The 25060-nt window shown below is 41.3% G+C and overlaps 1 long non-coding RNA gene across 2 annotated transcripts in view; it reads left to right on the forward strand.

Annotated features, from left to right (window-relative positions):
- Nucleotides 1-25060, forward strand: part of LOC147180275 (uncharacterized) — a 34882-nt gene that overhangs the window by 8509 nt on the left and 1313 nt on the right. The window contains exons 2-3 of one of the 2 annotated variants that reach the window (XR_015097152.1): nt 8120-8871; nt 13063-13263. This is a non-coding gene — a long non-coding RNA (uncharacterized LOC147180275). The remainder of the gene's footprint in view (nt 1-8119; nt 8872-13062; nt 13264-25060) is intronic. The other variant, XR_015097155.1, reaches the window with a different exon arrangement.

The raw sequence follows: 25060 nt of genomic DNA on the forward strand, positions 1-25060 counted from the left end.
AGCAAGCTTTGTGGCGTTTTGATGCATTTTGATGCAGATCCAAGTTTATTGTTTCTCTAAATGTTGCCTGAACCTAAATAAATGAAAAAACATGATGTCATTTTTAGACCCTGGTTCAATTTTAGCACGTTATCATTAAAAAAAAAAAATTCTAACACACACCGTCACCGAAAATTATCCAATTTTCTTTAAATGCGAATAATTACGCTCTAAAAAATGTTGGGTCAAAAATAATCAAATATGGGTTAAAAAGGGACTGACCCAACATTTGGGGTTATTCTTTTCACCCATTTAACTCCAAACGTTGGGTCGAAACGAATAACCCAATAAACGAGCCCAAAAATTGGGTTGTTTTGTACAAACCCAAAATTGGGTTTTGTGAGCTATTATAACTTTATTTATATTATTTATAGTTTATTGAGACAAGGCACCCATTAGAAAAAAAACATCACATTACACCCCCCTCCCCCCCCAAAAAGTCACAAAAAAAAATGATGATCGCATCTCAATTTACTCACAAATAGACCAAATGTGAGCTTGTTTAAGTCAACAGAAAGTTTCTGTTGTGCTTTTCACATGTCATTGTTCGTCCTGTTTCTGTAAGTCATTGGCAGAGATAGCTGAAGAAAATATACAATATATTTGTATTCAATGAAAAAAAAAAAAGAAGGCTGGAAAGCACTCGTATAATAAGGCACACGACACTACAAGTCCCAGAATGCACAGCAACATTGTCACATTGGCCAAGTCGCTCTTTTTAATTGAGACGAAGTAGCAACTCCTTTTCAAACATAAATTGGTGCTTCAGAATGCAACTGAAGTATGTTGTTGGTTGTTCCTATAATATAAATATGACTGTACTACATGTGTATATTGCTATATAAAACCCCCAACAAAAACGTCTGTCTGTCTGTCTATCGAGCTAGTTTAGCGCTAGCTATAGTGCTAGCGAGTATAGCACTAGCTCGGCTCTGTAATGACACCCTTGATCTCCTCCTTTTTTGTTTGTTAACATATTACTAATGGATGTTTTTCCTTAAATAAAAAAAAAAACAACCTGCAGTGTTTTCAAATTGATGTGGATTGTATGTAAAAAAAAATAAAATAATATATGATCGTTTTGCGTTAAAACAGTTTGAATATCGTTCCCCAAATGTGTGTCTTGACGTCCAAATTCGAGCTGATATATTTTCACAAATCAAAATGAGTTGTAAATTTCCACATGATCTGTAACTTTTCCAAATTATTAACCAATCTGAAGTGTTGCAAAATAGCTTCCGAGCAAGCCTCTTGACACTTCGACAGTCGAAGAAGTGCACCTCCGTAAACCTCCACTCGCGGTATTTTGTCATCTTGATTTAAAGTCTGTATTTTGACAAAAAATAATAATTGTGAAATAAATAGCACAGTTAGATCGATTTGAGAAGGCCTGTTTTGTAAAAAAAAAAAAAAAAAAAGATAGCTGTAATGTTTTGGATGCAGAAGGAATCCTGTCAGCCATAAATGTAATTAATTTCCACCTTCTATGACACTCGCTAGTCAGCTCATAGACATTTGAAATTGTATTTGATATAACTGTATATGATATAAAGTATAAGACCAACTTGTCAGATAATTTTGCTTCAATTATGTATGCACTGAATAATGACGTCACTTTACACTCAAACTTAATCACTGTTTAGCAATGTGTTGATAGAGACGCAGGCAGCAGGCTATGCTAAGCTAAGTTAGCTGTAAACAAGCGTTGAGATAAGTTAATAACCGGTCGCAATGGTTTAGTGGGAGACATTTGGCTTCCATAAAGTAGTGACGAGGCTTACGATTGTTTAGGGCCAGTTTGCTTGAAAACACCAAAGCTAAGTTGTTATTTCCCTCGAGCTAGTCGGCTTGTCCACACGCGTACGCGTTCCTGTGTTAGCATCTCCACGCGCCGTCAGCTGCAGTAATTCCATAAAACGATTTGTTCTTTTTTACTCTAAAGACACATCTTTTTCATTCTTACAATTTTAAAAATTTGTAATTAAAGTTTCGAGGCAGAAATTATTGTGTTAACCCATTTTTGTGGTCGACCTAACCACTAGCCAAGCCAATTTAGCCACAGCGCCAGGTTAGCGATTTCACCCAATTAGGATTACTTTCAAACCCAGTAGTTTGAAGTTATTCCACAAATGATTTTGCCCATTTTTTTATAGTGTCGCTCCTCGCCCCCACGCCGATACATTCAGCACACATCGAAAAACATCCGCTGATGCACCGACAGCGAGAGGAAGAAAAAGCGTTTGACAAAAACACGGCGAGGCGAGGCGACGGTTTGGCCGAGATTTGCCGCGGCTGCAAACAGATGAGAGTCGGAAGTGCCGTTGAGACGAAACAGGGAGGCAGAAATGGACGCGGGTCGCAGGGACGCCAGCCCAGCCCAGCCTGCCCCGCTGCGCCCGCACGCTGCCGCCAAGGTGCTAAAGTGTCACTCAGGATGCAGACGGACAAGCACAGACTGACATCATTTGTTACTTCCCAGAGCAGACCCCCCCCCCCCCCCCCCCCCCCACGCACGCACACACACGCGCGCTCCTCTTCTTCTTCTTTTTACTCCATTTCCTGGATATTCTCTTCTGCCAGTTCACGTTTATGAAGCCCGTAATCTATTTCCTCTGTTCGCCAGTACAACCCCGTCCCCCCACCCGCCCCCCCGCCATCGTTGAAATAGCCTCTCTCCTCTCATTTCGCTCTTCCTTCTGTTTTTACCCGCGTGCATTGTCGTCTTTCACGTCAACACAATGAGCTCGCTAGCAGGCTTTTCGCTACCGTAGCTTCTTTTATACATTTGAAAGCAATACAGCCCCCTCCATTAGCACCTTTTCTTTGCCAGGGGGTGAGTTGAGTTGAGTTTTGCGGCATTAGCGGAGTGTTGCTAATGCCGGAAGCCTCACTCCTCCATCTGATTCCGGAGGTGGGAGTAAGTCATTGTTTTGCAGGTCACAAGTAAGTCTCAAGTCCAAGACTGACACGTCTCAAGCGATTCACAAGTCCTACACTTTGAGTTTCAAGTCCTTTCGAGTCATTTTAACGACATCGTAGATTATATTATTTCAGGTGAGCATCAAAGTAGGAGTTAGGGACTCGGGGAATGAACCCAGAGTGATGCAACGGATTGCCGCGTTTGCAATGCGTTACCAGTCAGTCTCATTAACTACGCAGCCAGCAACAATTCTGAGCCGATAAACAACTGGCGTTAGCTTACTTACCGTTCTTTGTGCAACTTCAGATGTTGAACGAAGTTGTTGCCTCATTGCCTTGGAGATACTGCAATTCATTTTTTTTGTTGACCACCTCGTGGTTTTTGACCCCAAACAACTAGTGGAGCAAAGGATCACAAAAGTCACAGATCGGATTGTTTTTCAAAATAATAATAATAATAATAATAATAAAAAGGAAATCAGATAAATAGAACTTTGTCTTAATTTATTTTATAAAATGTTTTTTATGATTGAATTTTAATATATATATATATATATATATATATATATATATATATATATATATATATATATATATATATATATATGTGTGTGTGTGTGAACTCAAAAGGTCTAATATAGTCGTTAGGATTTAGGAACACAACTTTAAGTGCAATATAAGGCAGGATACATAATTATTTTATACATGGTCCATGTAGAAAATAACAAGGTTGAAGTTGTGTTCCTAAAATCCAATTGGCCATATTGGACATTATGAATGTTAATGTTTTTTTTTAAGCTAGTGTTTTATGAAATAATTATAACTGAAGGCAAAGTTCTATTTATTTATTTATTTATTTTAATAATGAAAAATACATCTCAGTGCAATTTAAGGCACATTCCCTTTGTTTAAACAAAGAGAGTGGATTACAAAGTAGCATAGGTCCACAATAAGAAAAGCCAGCGAGCTAAGCAGCAGCAGCTGTCAAACTACAGTTGGTAGCCTGGCAGCCGATGCTAATGCTAACAGTTAGCTACTAGCCACGAACGCCGGAGACTTGTACCGTATCGTGCAATGGCGGCGAAATTAACTTGCAGTTTCTTCGCTTCCTAAATTATCTCTTTAATATACTTTCGAGGTGGCATTATGATAATGGTGGTATGATATGTAATTTTAATAAAAAAACGTAGATAATGCAAACCAAAATGTCAAAGGGAAGTAGTCAAACTAGCGTTCACGCCACCATGCAGGCAGACTTCAAAGTAAAATCCGCCAAGGCTGCTGCATTGCTGTCAATGTATTATTTGGTCAGCTTTATTTTGAATTTTGCCTTAGCGTAGGCGGCGTGTGTTTGCCCCTATGCGGCTTCTCTGACAGAAATGACGGCGCTGTGTCAGCACAACTCGCACACGTCACGTACACACACCGAGAGGAACTTACTTTTAAACATACATTTTATGATTTTAATTATTTTTGTTTTGGTGGATGAAGCAAGTCTTTTCAAGTCAAAGAGCTCAAGTCCAAGTGAAGTCACAAGTCATTGATGGTAAAGTCCAAGTCGAGTTGCAAGTATTTTAACATTTTGTCAAGTCGAGTCGAAAGTCGTCAAATTCATGACTCGAGTCCAAGTCACATGACTCGAGTCCAAGTCACATGACTCGAGTCCACACCTCTGTCTCCTTTAGTAATCTTCATCAACAACTGTAATTGCAGTAGATAATTTTTTTTTTTTAATATTAATTCATGGGTCATTTGCATTTATTATAGTGTAAGCCTAACCTATATGCCATATAATAAATCTGATATTGTTTATTGTAATGCAGATTAATTTAGTGCTTGTGTTTGTGTTTGTGGAAGGGGATCTTAAAAAAAATAATTGCATAATAAATCGCAACCGCAATATTGAATGGAGGAAAAAAATGCAATTATATACTTTTTCAAAATTGGTCAGCACTAATTTAGATTGTTAGTGACTACATTAAAATGAGCAAATATGTAGAAAAATGTTATGTATTAAAAATTTATAATCTAATCAGTTGTCTAAGTTAGAATGTTCAAATAGTAGCCACAACCCTGCACTCTAAAAACAAAATTGGTTAAAAAAACAACAACCCCAAATTGTTTTAAAAAAAAAATGGCCAATGTAACTTTTTGGGTTGTTTAATTAACCCAAACAGTTGAGTCAAATGAATAACCCACACAATAACCCCCAAAAATGTGTTGCTTTGTGGGTTATCAATTTTATTTTACCCAACTTTTTGAGTTAAATAATTCAAAAAGTTGGGTCAGTTCATTTTTTATCCAATTTAATTGGGTTATATAATTGACCCCAAAAGTTGGGTCAAATAAATAACCCATCCCAAAAAAAAGTCAACAAATTGTTTTGCTTTGTGGGTTATTATTTAATTTGACCCAACGTTTTGGTTTGAATAACTCAAAAAGTTAGGTCGGTTTATTTTGAGCAAATTCAGCCGGGTTATTTAATTTAATTTATTTAATTCAAATGAGTAACCCACAAAACAAGCAAAAAAATAGGTTGCTTTGTAAATTATTATTATTTGAAATTATTTTTGATTTAATAATTGTATTAATTAAATTTGTTAAATAACTCCAAAAGTTTGGTCGGTCCATTTTTGACCAAATTCAGTTGGGTTATTCAACTAACCCAAAAAGTTGGGCCAAACGAAGAACCCACAAAACGAGCCATTGTGGATTCGTTTTTTGAAATTATTTAAATTGAATAATTGTATGAAATTAATTTGTTTAATAACTCAAAAAGTTGGGTTAGTCAATTATTTATTGATGTTTCAACCCAATTTGGGTTATTTTTGATCCAACCGATTTTAGAGTGTGGTCATCTTCTGGAAGCGTGTAATTATTCAAGGCCATCGTGCAATTGTGTTCACGGACACATCTCTGTTTTGTTCGTCAAGTCCAAAGCCACGGGTCACAGCACCACCAAACCCACTATGCCCCCCCCCCCACCCCCACCCCCACCCACCACCAAACTTGATCATGTGTCTCCATTCTTTCTTGCTCGGCGGAGGCGGGCTGCCCTGAACCAACATTTGTCCCTCGCTGCAGCTCTTATGCGTGCGTGTTGGGGGGGTTCGAACTATTGTGTGTGAAGGAATGGGGAGTTAACACCCATGTGTGGACCTGCTCAATGGCCGCTTTGTATCTGAATCTTCACCCCACGTCACTCCCTAGGCCAAGGCTGGCAAGGGGCGACTCTGCCCCCCCCCCCCCCCACACACACACACTTTTTTTTTTTTTCCCGTTCAACTCAAATTGGCAAACACGCCATCGCAACAGCGTCCCTTCATCTCACTACCTTCATTGTGATGCTCGCTGCTTGTTCGGACACAAACGGGGACGCGGAGGTGGGCGGGGCCGGGGAGGTGGGCGGGGCCGGGGTGACGTTTTCTGCGATTTGTTGTGCATAGAAAAGAAAAGACATACAAGATGACATTGGATCAACATCATAATGGGATTTAGAGCAAGGTTTTGCAACCTATGAGTCAACGTACGTATTTCGGTTTGGCAATGAGTTGTTTGAATAGCAACAGGTGGATACTTCGCTTACTTCTACCATCCACCATTTGGAAAAGAGTATTTAATTGTGTCTATATGTCACTGGCGTAGATGAATAATGATGCGTATTTTCATTTTCAGACCAATGAAATACAATTTGATCTTGAATTCCAGCAGCATGATTCATCTCGGTTTGATTGGTTCATTGTCATCATGTGAGCCTTGTTGATCGATATCACCTTTAAAATACCCGCTACAAAATATCTGAGATTTTTTTTTTCTAAATACATTATTTATGTTTGAAGAGTTTCTTTTCTCTTTCTGAAAACATGTGCAAAGACCGACTGACGACTGTATGTCGTATTTACTTGTGGAAATATATAGCATTAATTCACCATTGAAGTTTTCCTTACTTTGGGGGCGCAATTAAGCCCCCCCCCGCCTTTGCTTTATAAGAATTTGATTTAATCTTTATTTATCTCAGACTCTAACGCTCATAATAAAAACACAGTAAAAGCAAACAATGAGACTCTATACTGTGTTAAGTTTGAGGAGTGGCCGAAGTTAGCGAAAGCTCATCTTGTCATGCCTGCTCCTTACAATCCAAATCATTTCCTATAAACAACAACGTACGTGCGTATGTAAATGTTCACTTACTTACGCCACATCTGAACGCCACAAAAACCATAAATTACTTGCAACTTGAGTGCCTTCATTCACATCAGATCTGCCGCAACTTCGAGTTACTTACTAGGCCCAAGCCTGTTAGCTCGCTGGCTAGCGGGTGGCTAGCTCGCTGGCTAGCGGGTGGCTAGCTCGCTGGCTAGCGGGTGGCTAGCTCGCTGGCTAGTGGGTGGCTAGCTCCTCTCGTCCCTCGCACGCAGTGGAATGTTGTGCCTTAAAAAACAAAGACAACGTTCATGATTGATTGACATTGTCAGAAAAGTGTACGTTCAACAAAATTATTAGCGCTTTCGATGCTGGTTACCCCCGTTAGCTAGCTCTGAGAGAGTTGCATGTAAAGAAGTTTGAACTCAACTTAAGTGCCTAAAATTGGAATTTGATTCATCTTAAAGTGTACCCTGGTTACATTTGAGTCATTATTTTTTTAAATTGAATTGTTGAACTTTAAGCTATCTACATTTTAAGCTAGCAATATAGCACATATCGCTAGCATCAGGCCGAAACCTCCTAAGTCACAATTTGGTCAATTTGATCTGTTTTCAAAACTCGATACTGTTGGTCGTTCTACACGTGCGTGCGCTTTATGTAATATAATGCAAAGTAATGTTTATAATCGACTGCGCTTCTAAACAGATTTGTACGGCATTGTTTCTGCAACAAGTTGCATTTGATTGTCTTCTCCGATTGTTTTCTCGTCTCAACATCTCCACTACGAGCCCGAGTGCGTTTCAAAGAGCACGCAGAGCCCCGTTTTTTATTTGTTTGTGTTGCAGCGGTGGGCGCCTTGGGGCAGGTTACAAAAGAGCAAGTTGGCGTTTTCTTCCCACGTATTTCTAATCAAAGCGTTACAGTTTGCATTTCGCATTTGCATTGAACGGAGGGATGCTGAATGCCAAAGGTGAGATTTTTGTAAAAGTCTTCTTTTTTTTTTCTTCCCTTCCAGATGGCAACACGGGTGGGTGTTTGCAAGGCTGGATGAATGCGTGTCGACGACTGAACTCGGAGACCCCGGCGCAGCTCATCATCATTGCCACGGGCTCTTCCTTCTCTCCGTCTGTGGCTCGCACCTCCAGCCAGGGGTCCAGCGAAGCCCATGAAGCAAATGAGTGGGCGGGGAAGGATGCGGAAGGCCCCCCCCCCCCCCCGAAGGCTAAGAGCACCTCTGCGGGAGAAATCAATACCGAGCACGCCCGCCTGCAAGTCGGGCTTCCTCTGCTTCTCTGCGGCCTCGGGGCCCGACGGGCCTCCGAAGGACGGGCCCTCTCAGCTGGACTGAACCCCGTCTCCACTTGGCTGTGTGTGGTTTTGCTGAGGGGGATGTCGACACCACACCCGCCCGCCCCCCCCGCCACCCAAAAGATTCCAATACAGCAAATGCCAAACTGCCAAAAGGGATCGTTTTTCTCTTCATCTTTTTTGCCCACCTTCTTTCAAAACCAGTGTGGGACTTTTGACTTCTTTCCATCTTCAGCTGTCTATTTCCGCAACAATTGGACAAAAACAGTGACATTGATTCCCCCCCCCCCCCCCCCGTCCATTTTTGGTTTGCAATCGCTATTGTGAGCCGTACGAATGTGTCCAAACCCGAAGCTTGTTTTTCCCTTCCACGGTGTGTTTTTGGTTCAATATCGCAAAATGGACTGAACAGTCAAGAGGACAAGCTTCGAGATGACGTGTCTTTCTCTCGTTCCACTGGTAAGTACTTTTTGACATCTCACTCGGAAAACACTTGGGTCAAAAATAATCCTTTGGGTCAAAAATGGACCAATCCACTACTTCGGTCAATTTGATCCAACTTTCTGACTCCATTTTTTGGGGTTGTTTTAAACAAAATGACCCAATTTTGGGGTGTTGTTTTGCACAAACGAGCCAAATTGTCGGGTAGTTTTGCACATAATGACCCAATTTGTTGAGTTGTTTTGCACAAAATGACCCAAATTTTTGGGTTGCTTTAAACAAAATGACCCAATTTTGGGGTGTTGTTTTGCATAAATAACCCAATTTGTTGGGTTGTTTTGCACAAAATGACCCAAATTTTTGGGTTGCTTTAAATAAAATGACCCAATTTTGGGCAGTTGTTTTGCACAAACGAGCCAATTTGTTGGGTTGTTTTGCACAAAATGACCCACATTTTTGTGTTGCTTTAAACAAAATGACCTAATTTTTGGAAGGTTAATTTGCACACACGACCCAATTTTGGGGTTGTTTTTTTGGGTTGTTAAAAAAATAATAATAATAATTTGGTTGTTAAAATAATTTTTTTGATGGGAAAAAAGAAGAAGATTTTTTTTACAAAAATACCCCTTTTTGGGGGGGGGGGGTATTCAAAACAACAAGTTGTGGATTGATCCATTATTGACCAAAATTGGGTTATACCTAGTCCTTCAGGGCACCCTTATAGGCCCCCTCCTCTAACTGGAGATGTGAATTGATCAAAATCTAGCATTATGGGATTCCATTATCAACAATGCTTATTTGATCCTTTATTGATTCTCTTATTGATTTCTTCGGGGTGAGAATGAAATAATACAAATGGCTTTCGACTGTGAATAGAAGACTCAGAATATCCAGTCTGCACTCAACCTGTCGGGTAAAAAAAGAAAAGAGAGTAGGTGACTTTACTGTACTTCTCAAAATATGTCACGACCAAAAAGCTTGGTGCAGTTTTTTGAGTCCATGACAAGATATCGGGCTGCCTTGGTTCCACTCGATCATGAGAAAATGAAATGAAATATTAGTATTTTTAATGCCAACTGGGGAAAAAACTGAGGCCAAATTTCAACATTTCTGCCAGGATTTCAGCTCTCTTTTAATCCATCATGCATCAATAGTTTTCCACTGGATGCTAACATTTGGAATATTGAGAGTCCAACTCATCTTGAAGTCAAATAAATTTATACATGAAGAAAATAATAACAGTTGGTTCTGTGCAAAAGAACTATTTGGCCTGGTTTTGCAAATATCTTCTATGTGGCGTGAGCTCAATCCCATCTTGAGATTGAGGTGCCTTCAATAAGTGCATTCAAACAATTCCTAGGAATTGAATTGCCGGCAACCACTTTGAATAGAAGAACCCGTTTTCAATTCCCATCCCTAATTCTCACCCGCGGTCATATTATCCACTTAAGTACCGCTGCCGGCAAATAACATTCAGCTTCCCATTTTCGCCCGCCGTCCTCTCACAAAAAGTGCTTTACCGAAATGGAATCTCGGATTCAAACTAACGCTCGGCTTCAGCTGTGACGAATCTGTCATCCTCGCCAGGAAACTCTCTCGTTCCACTGACGGGGACGTTTGCTCGCACGTCCTCTCACAGGCAAAAAACATCGGCCGCCGTCATCCCATCCGTCTCCTTTCCAGCTGTTAAACACTCACACGTTGTCAAAAACCTCCACATGGAACTTCTGCAAAAACAAAACGTCTTTTTCTCAAAAACGACAGTGCTCATTATACGCATCAAAATGAAGCCGTTTGATGATGAGAGCTCCTCAGATCACGACTTTGGAGTGTGTGCCAGTAAGGAGCGCGCACACACACACACACACACACACACGGCTGCCGCGTCACCGCGCAGGGATTTTTTTTGTTTGTTCGGTGTGTGCGTGTTTGCTTTTCTCCGTCCAGATGGGCACAGCTTTAGACAAAATGGCCGCCAGACTTCCCCCTCTGCCAAAGATGGCGGCCGCGTCTCGGCGCGCTGCCATCTGTGCGTCGTCGCTTTAGTTGTTGTCTGATGCAAATGGGGGGCTAATTGCATTTGCATAACCCTCCAAATTGGCTCGTGCCAATAATTGCGACGAAAGCGCGGCGGCAACAAGGAGGAGGCAGGTGATTTTTTTTTTAAGCGTTATCACAGCAGTGAGTGTTTGTTTTAAGTCATGTTGTTTTTGTAGCTTTTTTCGGTTAACGCGAGATTAAGGCTGCGGTGGCGCTCGTGTGCCAGATGGTGTGCGCGTTTGCATCCAAATGCCACTGGGCAAAAGATGAAGATGTGTGTGGGTTTTTTTTTTTTTTTAATCAGACGGTTCTCTGGCATGTCCATCGACGTACACACACACACACACACACATTCACGCACACACACACACACACACACACACGTTTTGCTCTGCAAGATGAAACAATTAAAATAAGAGGACTTCAAAATCAAGGGTGGAATTTTGAACCAAGTACCACCCAAAAAAATTTTTTTAAAACAACACTGTGCTTAAACATGATATATAATTATATTTGATTAAAATGCATTGCGTGAAAAGATTAGGAAGATTAGGAGGATGGAAAAGTTAAATACAACTGAACTGTAATTAACAAATGTACTGTGCCAGAACAAAAAAAACAACAACAGTTTTAGCCATTGTAACACACTTTGACACACACGGTGCTTAAATTGTGAAAATGAATATTTCATTTAAATGTATTACACTAAAGTAGGGCTGGGTTGGAAAAAAAAAATCGATATTGAATCGATTTTCCTTTTCAGAATCTGATATTGATTCATAAAAACATAAAATGATTATTTCAATAGATATTTTCCCCATATATTCATGAAAATATTATTTTAAAGGTCTTAAATGCTTTTTTTTTATTTTAATAAATGCACGGTTTTTTTTGTATCTTGCCGTTTTCTTGAAATTTACTGTTCACACAAATTTAAGAGTAATTCCTTACCTTTACAAAAGACTTCGCTCATTGCGCTTTAAGACAATTGAGAATATTTACAATTCTTCAATTCTAATTCTGAAAATATTATTTTCATCTTATCCTTGATGATCCCAATGTTTGTGTAACACTTATGTGATTATAACACGTTACATTCATGAACAAAACTAAACAAAACCATTTGAGCAGTTACTGCCTCCACATTGTTTAATTTGGAATTTATGTTTGTGGTGTTTTTAATCCAGTCCTTGATATTTAATTGTATTTATTGGATTGAACTGAATCGAATCGGGCGGGAAAAAAAATCCAATCAAATTTAACTCTTGTGAATCAAAATCAAATTGATTCAGGAAATTAGTATCGATACACATCCCTACATGAAAGTAAAAAAAACAAAAAACGAACTTCAAAGTTAAATACAACTGAACTGCACTTCATTATTCAGTGAGAACATTTAATTCAGTGATCAGGTACCACTAGAGGGCACCACCAATGTTGTATATATTCAATTTCTTTGCATCACAATGAAGATTTGTTGTCATGTCATTTGCTGGCAAAAATTAAAAAAAATTCAGCTTTTTAAAGCACACGTGAAAGCGCTAAGCAAAATCAAGCTAGCCGAGAGGAGCACACACTCTAATTAAGCCGAGCTTCAACAAAGTCCGGGGCGGGCGGAGCGCGACAGTCTCCTCTCCATTCGCATTGGTCGCGTGGTTACCATGACAGTGAACGCATCGTGAGGTGGATGATTTCGCACAACGTACAGAAGCGGAACTTGGAGGCGTCGCGGCAAATGAAATTGCAGGCTGCAAAGCGGCGAGACTGATAAAACGTGGACGCCGGATCGCAAGATCCGTATTTTCCAGGCTCATTAATTCACATGACGGGGGGTCGCCCCGATTTGCATTCGCCCGTCCATGCAGCTGCCGTGCGGTACAGTTTGCAGGCAAAATGGGGGGGGGGGGGGGGCGTCTGGTTGGAGACTGGTGTGGGGGAGCAGAAGATGGAGGGGGGGGCTTAACGGCAAGGTTATTATTTGAGGAGGAGGGGGGGGGGGTGTCTGGTTTTAGTAGACCATTAATGAGAGACTGGGTGATGGAGGAGGGGGTCGTTTGTCTGCGTTTGTGAACGTGCGTCTGCATCTCGCTCATTTGCATAAAGCGGCAAAGGGCGCCCATATGCTGCAAGGCAGCATTTATTTATTTATTTATTTATTTTTTCATGCAGGCGAGAGAGCAGGAAGACGCTCTCATGCCACATGTCTGGAAATAACACTCCGACGAGGTTCGAGCTGGCCGCATGCGGCGCTTGGGATTCGGGCCAATCAGCTGCCTGCCTCCGACCAATCGCAAAGCATCAGGAAGAGGAAGGGAGAGGCCGTCGCGAGTTTACCCTTCATGCGCTCCAAAATGGAGAATCAACAGAAAGGTGGGGTAAAGGTTTGTGGGCAGGAGGCGGAGCGTATTCGGCAACAAATAGGGACGCGACGGCTGTGGCGGGAATTCACTAATCAGCATACGACACTGGGATTCAAATAAATAAATAATGTCGTCATCTCGTATTTTCGCTGGAATGCCTGCTTAAACAACTGCTCTGTAAAAATGTCAACTGACTGAAGAGGCAGCTTTTAAATGCTAAAGTTCAACGTTAAATACAACTGAACGCGACTTGGCAAATACTGGATTAAAAAAAAAAGAAAAAGTTGAAGCCACTTAACATTTAATGTCGCCTGACATTATGCACAGTTTGAACCTTTAAGTCGGTAATTAAAGATTTTGGGCGATAACCTACACTCACTAGTAGCACTACCACATTCAGACAGCACTACAAAATGGCGGACTCGATACAAAACGAATCGAGAATGTATATTTTCATCACGAGCCGTTTTCTCGAACGGAGGCTGAAACAGTAAATATTTACACTTATTTATTGTAATTCTCGTCATATATTGTGTGTCGTGGAATGTTGTCAAAATCGACATGTCCACTCTGTCATGGTGAGATATGAATTGATATAATAACCGTTCAGATATTTGAAATATGTTGGTCAAACAGTAAAAGAGACATTAGCTTAAAATGTCCACCGTGTCATCAACCTTGTGCATTTTTTTTTATTATTATTATTTTTGTGCATTTTGATGTTTGGCATCAACTTAAAGTCCAACATTTCTTGACAATAATATGTTATATGCGACCTCACGCGTTTAAAACATGACATTCTGATGAATATTACATTTGTGGAATATGAATTATGCCGCAAAATCCGGCAGCGTTTCTCCATTTTGCCACTTGCTGTGGGACCGAAGATCACAGCTCACGTGTTTTCTGAAGCCGAGCTGTGATGTCATCTTCAGTCGACAGCAAGTGTCAAAATGGCCGCCCCCTGAGATGGATAAAAACAGCTGGATTTTGCTGCTTAATTCATATTCCACTAACGCAATATGAACCCGAATACCGTATTTAGACTCGTTATTATTGTCCCAAAAAAAATGTGGGGGTTGACTTTCTTTTTAATACAAAGAATAATTGCTCATAAAAAGGCGTAACGGTTTATAGTGGATATGGGAAAATTCCAAACACAGTGTGCAGGTTACATTCTTGTGTTGGCTTAAAATGTTGAGTGACTCTTTTGCACATAAAGCATTTTTTGTAAGTCTTGTCTATGAGAACCACCACAAATAAAGTTGGCGTTCTTACTTCTCGGATATATTCATTGTGGCGTGCAGTCAAGTGGCAGGCAGCGAGACACAAAGACACGCAAGGCAAATCTCCATAATGTTGAGGCCGTGATAGACGGGGGGGGGCGTGGGAAATGCCGCCAGAACAGGGCCAGACTGCTGTCGTAGCAGGTGAATAGGGACCCTAGAGGTCAAGGGTCAAGGCCAGCGCAAGAGGTTGTCTGGTTGTTTGCGTGTCGTCTGGGCCTGGCGGCATGCTAATGAAGCGGGTCGGCCGCCCCCCCGCCTGATAAGCGGCGCCGTCCGTCTATTGTTCGTCCGAGGCGAGGGACCGACCGGAGGCGGAGTCGCACATGCCAGAGATGTGATGTCACCGAAATTGGAAAGTATACGGACGTCACGCGGACGAGGATTGCCTTGAGCTGTCGTTCAAATGCATCAAATAGGAAAATTGGGATGATTGAAAAGTAGACGAAATCTCTTAATTAAGGTAACTTGCTTCTTTTTAAATGACTTGTGATTTTTTTTTTGCAACATTTTTTCTCTACTCATTTTTAATTCAGTGGTTCTCATTCTTTTTAGCCAAATGCGCCACCTAAAAATATGAAAATACGTGAATATACCTAAATAAATGTTTGGAAATAAACATTAAATGTAAATGTATAGTAGCCCATTTAAAATTGTACTTAAATGTGCTGTAATGGATAAAAAAAATAAAAAAAAATAAATAAATAAATATATATATATATATATATATATATATATATATATATATATATAACGTCTTGTATTTGCCTTATGAGTGATTCCAAAGTTTTCATCCACGCGCAAACGACAAAAACAAAATGTGGAGAAGGCCCATCTGGCATAAAAATCAAATCTTAAACAATCTCTCCAGGCCTGATTTCGTCTTGCAGCGTTCATGATACCGAGAAAAAAATGAACTGATGGCACATTCAAGTACATTCAAGAACAGACCTCCCAAAATGTTTGATAAATCATAAAATAAATAAATAAATTCCCTAAAGCAACACAGTTAATTCCAGGGGACGTCCACAAGCTACTGGAATATTTGGACAGCTAACGCTGCGCTAGCAAATCAACAAAAAGAAGTTTGCTAACGCGGATGCCGCATGTGAGGGACGTACTAGCTTAGCGTTAGCGAGGATGAGGCTAGTAACAATGTCGACAAATTGAAAATGGGATCAAAGTGAAAAGAAAAAAATATACTTTTGTTCTGCTGTTCCTGAAGTGATTTATTTTCAATAAGGGTGTCAGCCGATTACATTTTTTTAATAGTAATTAATTGCACGACTTCAATAGTAATTTTATACCTGTTCTAAATGCACGATAAAATATATTTTTTAAGTTTCATACTCTTGTTAACATAAAGGTGGGCGGGGCACTAAACTAATAGAGTTCAAATTAAAACGATGTACTGTACTGTAAAAAGACAAAACAAACCGAGTGTGATATTGATTTGTGATGGCATAATTGCATTTGTGAGACGTTGGTGACAGCTCAGTGCATTTTTCTTTACATATTAAGAGCTATCTCAATTTTAAAGTGATGTAACTGGTGAAATTCTGCACATTATGCGAATTACATTTATGACTGCAAAATTTTGTACGTGGACGTGTCCTGCTGCGTTGTTACTGGAATTCCCCCAGTACATTCTTTCTAAGAAAAGGGCGGTCCCAATAAAATGTGTAGCGTTAAAGGAACTTTGAATCAACTCCAAATGAACGCACTCATTTTGACACCCCTAATTTTCATCTCATAAAGTTAGCCTTTCCATGTGCAGAGGTGGCAAATCCAGGCTCAGAAAGTAAAAACCCTGCCACAGTTTGTCTTTAGCCCCTGATGCTAGCTAGCTAGCTAGCTAGCACCTGGGGCTAAATGCTAAAGTTTGTCTTTAGCCCCTGATGCTAGCTAGCTCCCTAGCAGGTCAACGAGCACCATGGGAGCTGCTAGCTAGCTAGCTAGCGCCTGGGGCTAAATGCTAAAGTTTGTCTTTAGCCCCTGATGCTAGCTAGCTAGCTAGCTCCCTAGCAGGTCAACGAGCACCATGGGAGCTGCTAGCTAGCTAGCTAGCGTCTGGGGCTAAATGCTAAAGTTTGTCTTTAGCCCCTGATGCTAGCTAGCTAGCTAGCTCCCTAGCAGGTCAACGAGCACCATGGGAGCTGCTAGCTAGCTAGCTAGCGCCTGGGGCTAAATGCTAAAGTTTGTCTTTAGCCCCTGATGCTAGCTAGCTAGCTAGCTCCCTAGCAGGTCAACGAGCACCATGGGAGCTGCTAGCTAGCTAGCTAGCGCCTGGGGCTAAATGCTAAAGTTTGTCTTTAGCCCCTGATGCTAGCTAGCTAGCTAGCTCCCTAGCAGGTCAACGAGCACCATGGGAGCTGCTAGCTAGCTAGCTAGCGCCTGGGGCTAAATGCTAAAGTTTGTCTTTAGCCCCTGATGCTAGCTAGCTAGCTAGCTCCCTAGCAGGTCAACGAGCACCATGGGAGCTGCTAGCTAGCTAGCTAGCGCCTGGGGCTAAATGCTAAAGTTTGTCTTTAGCCCCTGATGCTAGCTAGCTAGCTAGCTCCCTAGCAGGCCAACGAGCACCATGGGAGCTGCTAGCTAGCTAGCTAGCGCCTGGGCCTAAATGCTAAAGTTTGTCTTTAGCCCCTGATGCTTGCTAGCTAGCTAGCTAGCTCCCTAGCAGGTCAACGAGCACCATGGGAGCTGCTAGCTAGCTAGCTAGCACCTGGGGCTAAATGCTAAAGTTTGTCTTTAGCCCCTGATGCTAGCTAGCTAGCTAGCTCCCTAGCAGGTCAACGAGCACCATGGGAGCTGCTAGCTAGCTAGCGCCTGGGGCTAAAGCCAAACTGTGGCAGGGTTGTTACTTTCTGGACCTGGATTTGCCACCTCCGCTGGTTTAGATTACGCTCCGTTATGACTTATGAGCAAGATAAAGCAAAAGTGACATCTTTTGACATCGTTGAGTGTTTATCATGGCGACGTTGTCCGCTTAAGTCGTACACGGCTCCAGCTTTCTTGATTGATTTTGAGCGCGGCTGCTGCTAAAGGACGGAAGCGAGCGAGCGAGCGAGCGAGCGAGCGAATAGCTGAGAAGCGTCCGCCGCACCTCCGCGCTCTCTTTATGCTGGTGGCTGCAGGCTTCATTAGCCGGACAGAAAGGGACCGGTCGCGCTCCCTCAATGGACCCACAGACCCGTCTCACTGCCACAGGCTCGCTCGGGCTCAGTGGGGTGTTGCGCGCATGCCGGCGTGTTTGTATGCGCGCTTCCCCGACCATTCGCACACCGCGGGGCCTCATTGTTTCGCACTCATGCCCAAAGGAGGCTCGGCATTGGCCCTTTTTTTTTTTTTTTTTTTAAGGCTCACATCTCTCTTTGTCCCTCATTCTCTCGTTTTCCCTCGCAGGCTTTCCATTATTCTCCATTTCACAATTTGACTTATTGTGTTGCCTCTTTTTTGGGGATGCGGGTTCAGATCCTTTTAGAAACGCGCATTCCATGCAGCGTAGTGTTATCCTATCGCCATTAAGAGCTGTGTATTCCCATGCCGGGCCTTAATTTGACCCCGCATTACAGTTGATGAGGAGAATGTGTAAACAATCGCATATGAATCCAAAGTGCAATGTCAAATTCGACATTATGATTGCGGTTGCATCATTTTGAGGGTCGCATCCGGTTTACGATAACGAAGCTCTCCACACCGCCACAAACGGCAGATTGTTCAATGAATACTTCTCCGAAATTCTTATCTCGCCAAGGATTTTTGGTCGGGCCTGAATATTGGATCTCACCAGATTGTGCGGGTAATACCCGAGTTTGTGGCAAATTCATCCGTTCTGGGAAAAACACACGTTGACTTGCTGCCTTTAACAAACGGAAATTGGTCATTGTAAGGAAGTTGACACATCCCTGTTCAAATGTCAGCTTTTTGTGACATGAAAGATGAATCATTTACATTTTTTCCACTATCTTTTTTTTTTTTTTTTCTCGCTTTTTTTCTATACATTTTTTCCACTATCTTTTTTTTTTTTTTTTATTCTCGCTTTTTTTCTATACATTTTTTCCACTATCTTTTTTTTATTTTTTATTCTCGCTTTTTTTCTATACATTTTTTCCACTATCTTTTTTTTTTTTTTTTATTCTCGCTTTTTTTCTATACATTTTTTCCACTATCAATGTGAACTATAACCTGCTCAAGTCATATTTTAAAAATGTACATTTTCAGAGATGTCGTTGTACAAGTGTGCGCACCCTCTTATAAGGATGATCTTTAAAGTGCCTCTTGTTGACCCCCCCCCCAAAAAAAAAAAATATTTCAGCTTTACAGTATTAGGGAGGGCGCCGATATTGGGCATTTTGACAAATATCAGTATCAGCTTATTTTTATTTATTTTTTTATCTGATGGCCGAAAACTATTTTAAACTTCGGGAACTGTTTTTAAAATGTTCAATTGACTTTATAAGAGCTGCTGCCGGCACTGGTAACCTTTCGTTTTTGTTCGACATTATCAAAACGAAGAAATCTGAAAGTTTAAGATTTCAGGTATTTTTAAATTTGGGTATTTTCTAAGATTAAAAAAAAAATAAATTTTAAAAAGTCAATAAACATGCTTTTTAAGACATTACAACAAAGTAAAGATTGGCATTTGTATTTTTTATTTATTTATATATTTCTTCCCCTTTTTTTACTGAAAATGAGTATCTGCTTCTATTATCGCTTATCGGCCTCCTTGCCCACTAATAATCGGCATCAGTATCGACCCTGAAAATACCATACTGGTCTATCGCTATAAAGTGTTTGTTTGTTTGTTTGTTTTTTTGCTTTCTAGCAGAAGCCTGAAGGTTTTGTGCTAACACTCGAACCGTTCAAAATTCCCAGTTGCAGCTGAATATTTTTTTTTTTTTTTTTTTTTTACTGCTTCACTACAATTATGTTGTCGTTTTGGTTGGGCACCAACTGATTACATGAATTAGCTCCTGTGGCATTGGCACCCATTTTGGGCTGTTTGATTTGTTCTGACCAGGCTATTTCAAAATAAAATACCATCCACGGGTTAAAATCAGCAAATATAAATTTATTGCTGTTTTTTTTTTTTTGTACACATGAACCTATTACAAGTTTAAAACAAGACAATTGTGTTCATTTTCTTTTCTCTCTGCTTTAAAGTTTAGCCAATACTAAAAAAAATAAAGTATTGTAAAACAGTCAAATGTTCTGCCAGTAATTCATATATTCATGGTTGTAAGTGTTAAAGGAGCGAGTTAGTGAGTTTTAGTCATCATGTATACTACGTCGTTTTAAATTAATCGGAAGATTCATTGGTTGATTGAATTTTACGTTGCCAAATATTGGAATCGGATCGGCCTGAAAAAAATCCATATCAGTTGGGCCCAGCTTTTGGTGATGAGCAGTGACGTGTGACGTTGAACAGAACTCAACCTTGGTGTCACTGGAGCGCAACAAAAACATGTGGCAAAATGTGTTGAACTTTGATAGAAGCCACATTAATGATGGGCAAAAAGTTTTGGTCTCCTTTTTTTTTTTTTTTTACCCTAAATACATGGCATTTAAACAGGGGTGTGTAGACTTTTTATAGCCACTTCAAGGGGCATGCAGTAGCTTAAAAAAAAAGACAAGAAAATGTATATTACACTTTCTACACTTACATAAAATGCTAATTGTGTTTTTTTTTTCGAGATATTTTTACATATGACTTTTTTTGGGGGTGAAAACTCAGTTGTTTTTTTTTAGTTCTTCAGCTCGAGTGCTGCTTCTTCATTTTGAGCCCGAGTGCGAGATACACATGTTCGTCTTCTATCGTACGTATGGAGCGTGATTATCCATAAACGCTGACTTGACACGGGTTGAGTTCAGGGCGCTGTCGCCGAGGGTTCAAGGTTTGGAGTCATAGTTTGATGGCGAGCGGGAACTTTTGTCGTCCTCGCCGAGAGATGCGATCTTTGACTCAAACGCGGCAACGCGAGTGAGGAGAGGGGAGGAGGACGGGCGAAGCAGAGAACGACGCTGTGGCCCGGTTTGTGGTTCCGCTGGGATGCGGACGCTTCTTGCCTGCAAAATGAGATAGCGTGAGCTCTTTTTTAACACACACGCACACGCACACGCACACACCGTGGCGTGAACCAGCTCCACTTTTGTTGTCGAGGTGGCAAGAAACTTTTTGTCCCACATTTTGCCCTCACACGCGCGCTAGTCATCATTTCCACCGTCAACTTGGAAAAATGCCTTCTTAAAGTAAAAAAAAAAAAAAAAAAAAAACTTGGTAAAATGCCACAAGCCACCGTGAGGTTCACTTGCTATTCTTTTATTTATTTATTTATTTATTTATTTTCATTGAACCTTCGTTAATCCGGATCGGGCAAATTGCGAGCAGATGATCACTTGGCTGCAGAGAGAGCAGAGTGAAACAAAACAAAATAAAAGATACATCGTACTGTCGATGGAGGTAGAGAGAGATTATTTTTGTAAAAAAATGATATTCCATCGTAACATCCCTTTACATGCTTTAAACCAGGGCTGTCGGAATTAAAGCGTTAACTCTGGAGATTCATTTAAATTTATTAAAGCGTCTAAAAAAAAATTAACTCGGTGTGCGGCCAATCTTGGAGGAGTCGCTGGCGGGAAGATGAAGAAACATGGACGAGAGGTCGTTTTTACTTTCTGAAGTCCGTTTTGGTGGTTTTGTTTCACAGTATTTTGTATTTTACAGGAGAAGTATTCGATTCAAGGATAAAAAAAAAAGCGATTCGATTTTATTCTAAATATACTTTCTAATGAGATGATTTTACATTTATTCCAAGATTTTACTCAACTAAATATCTGTTACACGCTTTGAAAAAAAAAAAGTAGATGCTGAAGACGAAAAATGTGATAAATTGCAAATAATTGTGGAAAATTGTGCAATTAATTAGTTAAAAATTGTTAATTGTTTGATAGCGCTGCTTTAAACGCATTCATTAAAACGAACTTTAAAAAGTGTATTTTAATTCATTCCCTCGCAGCCATTTTCACTGAAGCAATCTCCTTCACTCCCGGCTGATTTACTGGATTTGGACTGATTATTGCAAGGCCCGCAGAATATTGTCTTCTAATGCTACAAAAACATACGACCTACCAAAAGAAAGATTAGAGTCTCTTCTTTCATCAGGGAAAAAAAGGAAGAAGGATTTTTTTTTATCTGTTTCCGTTTTGCAGCAAATCCACCACTTCCTGAACTCAGGACCACTTCTTCATTTTTTGTCTTTTCATGATTGGACAAACTGATTAATCCAGGTGTGTCTGGCCATTGTCGTCGTGGTTACTGAGGTCAGCCTCACCTGGATTAATCAGTTTGTCCAATCATAAGGACAGGAAATGAAGGAGTGGTGCCGAGTTCAGGAAGTCGTGGATTTGTGCAAAAAGCCCATCAGCATTAGAATATAGCTACGTTTCGTCATGAGTCACAAATCTGTTTAGAACTGTGGGTAAATGAGCTTTTTTTTTTCAACATGGCCCTGGTTGATCTCTTTTGCTCTGCTGCATGCCACCTGCTGGCCGTCTTTGTAATAACTACCATATCCTCCACCGTTCTCTGCAGTGGAGAGGTTGCATCGAAGCCTTCTGTATGCTCTAGCGTTAAAAACGTATAAATACGTCTTTGGGGGCACTTCAAACATTTAAAATAGAACGTAATTTATACGTTTTGGGAAACATATGAGTTAATACGTTTAAGTATTTCTTGTACCTGTTTGTATTCATTATTGTATATTCAAACACTAAACTGTTAAACCAAATGATATAATTTGCATCGAATAAACATCAGCTAGCTTAATGCTATAACGTGCACAAAGGGTAGGACTAGATTTAAAAAAATTCTACTTTTTCTGGCTCCCTTAGATAAGATATGTGGTGTGTGTTTATTTATTTCCATTTTGGTTTTATATCTTTATTATGTCTTTATATGTTCAAGAAAATCAAACGCCGACAGGCTAACGCAAATTAGCATAACTCTCACTGTAAGAAACAACAACTATAGAGATAAGCTGCGGACGCCATTTTGCGACATAGCATGTTGCTGCAATCAAGGTGTGCTCCTCTAAACTCAAGACTTGCCGGTATACTGTAAAACCCCATCAAAAACAATCGCTTCAAAATGTGCAATATAGAAGTTGGCGCCGATGATGTAGCGGGGAACACCGTACCTAATAATGCGTCTCCTTTTCCTATATGCACGCATAGCACGCAGCCGGACCGCGAACGTATATCCCGCTGGGAAGATTTCATTCCCATAGGCTGGGCGAGGTGGGGGCACGCCGGCACGGCATTCCCCCTTCACACACACACACACGCACACACACCCGCACACACGCACACACTGTTGGCTCCGTCGGTGTCGCTGTCACTCGGCCACCCATTCAGGGCTCAGTCACGGCCACTTAGAGCGCAGCAGACTCGGGGATTCACGCGAGCTGTGATCCAATGACATGTATTTATAATGAGGGGGGGCCGCCAAGACGTCTTTGTTGCACGCACACACTCTCAGCATAAGTGTGTGTGTGTGTGTGTGTGTGTGTGTGTGTGTGTGTGTGTGTGTGTGTGTGTGTGTGTGTGTGTGTGTGTGTGCGTGCGCGTGCGTGTGTGCGTGTGCGCACGCGTGTGTGTGTGTGGGGGGGGGGGTGTGTGTGTAGTAAATCAGCACACATTTTGCAATTGTATTCGGATTTAGCAGTAAACTAAATAATACTCGAATTCTCATCAACATCGAAATATTGAAGTTTGTGAATAACGGCGTCGTCGATGAGGAATGGACCAACACATTAGGTACACCAATCCACCCAATATAAAACCCATATCATATATTATGCCTTTCGATTGATTTAACAAAACTGCATATGCGCAACATCAGATGGTTTGTACATAGAATAAGTCCTGCTTGCAAACGGTCAAAACCGCCGCCACTGACCTTCGACATTCTGTTGTGCGCACTTTTCTCGCGCTGGCCATTGTTCTTGGTGCCCGCGAGCAGTTACATCATCGCCCGGGCCTTGGCGTTATCTCGTCGCCACGTAAAACTTTGCGCATCTCACTCTCACCGCCTTGTCAATTATTCTGTATAAGCTGCTCGGAGTTTGTCGTCAAGTGGAACTCGGAGGTGTTTGGAATCTCGCGGCTACGCGAGAGAGGGGGCAAAAATATTCCAATCGGCTCTGATGCAGTGAAGAGATGCACACCGTTGCATTATTTCATGATTATATTAATGAGAGAGGGAGAAAAGAAATGCGGTCAAAATAGCAAAATGCTAATTTGTGGTCACAAAACTAGCGTAGGTATAAAATACTCATTTTGAGATCACTAAATAGATCAAGTATAACGTATGCGCGATATGCTAATTTGAGATCACAAGCAGTAACATTTTACTCTCAAAAGGTCCCACTCTAAACAGAGTAAAATTTACACTTACAATACTCAAGAGTAAATTTTACTCAAAGTATTTTGTGTGCACGAGAGAATTTTTGGGGTCTCCTTTCGGGTAGAGTAGGAGTGGCACAGCTCAGGTGGTAGAGTGGCCGTCTCCCGAGCTGAAGGTCGGCAATTCGTCCTTCAACCCTTGTGTACCTTGAAAATGTACTCTGAATATGTTATTCTCTTCCAGGAGTACATTTTAGAGTGGGACCAAATCGACTCTTTTTTTAGAGTAAAATGTACTTCGATTTCTTTTGTAGCCACAAATGAGTCAATTGTGCATTTGTATACTTGACGGCCACAAATGAGTATTCGCGCGCATGTCATACAGTATTTACTCAAACGTGTATTTTGCGCACACGTGAGGCACGTGGATGTGAGGTTGCGGGTTCAATCCCAGCCCGCGGTGACCATGTCGAAGTGTCTTTGAGCAAGGCACTGACTGACCACCGCGGTTGCCTCCTGACGCCGCGTCATCGGTAAGTCGGAAAAGAGTCGCCCCCCGCCAGGCCATTTGTGGGGCTCAGTCGGTGTACCTAATGTTAAGGCCGGTGGTCGACGTCGGGCTGTCTGTATTCTGCGGACTACAACAGTGCACATACATTAAGCGCCGGTCGGGACAGCGTGGGCAGCAGAAGAGCTCTGGAGAGCCCTGAGGCCTCTCGTAATTGCTCCACGTCCGAAGCGTTGCATGTATCCAGGGACCGTATTCAGCCGTAACTACATTCCCCCCGCTTCGTTTTCACTCGCCATCATGTGAATCTCGTGAAAAAGACCGCTTTATTATACAATGGAAGTCTGAGCCATAAAAGGCTTTTTTTTCCCTTTTTTTTTTTTTTTACTAGTCGGGTCTTTCGTCGGTGTGCAGTGATGGTGCCAAAGCAGACTGTTACCGTGCGCGGGATGTGGGTGGGCGTGTCATTTCCCCGGGGTGTGATTGGGCGGCTTCCCCCGTTGACCGGGAGTCCTCTTGGCACGCCGCATTCGAAGGGTCAAGGGTGACGTAGCGTGAAGTCAAAGTCAAGACGTATTGCTAGTCATGACGAGGGAGTCCCTCCTGGAACT

This window comes from Leptonotus elevatus, chromosome 1, assembly GCF_054856555.1.
Source record: "Leptonotus elevatus isolate MCC_2025b chromosome 1, RoL_Lele_1.0, whole genome shotgun sequence".
NCBI classification, from domain to species: Eukaryota; Metazoa; Chordata; class Actinopteri; order Syngnathiformes; family Syngnathidae; genus Leptonotus; species Leptonotus elevatus.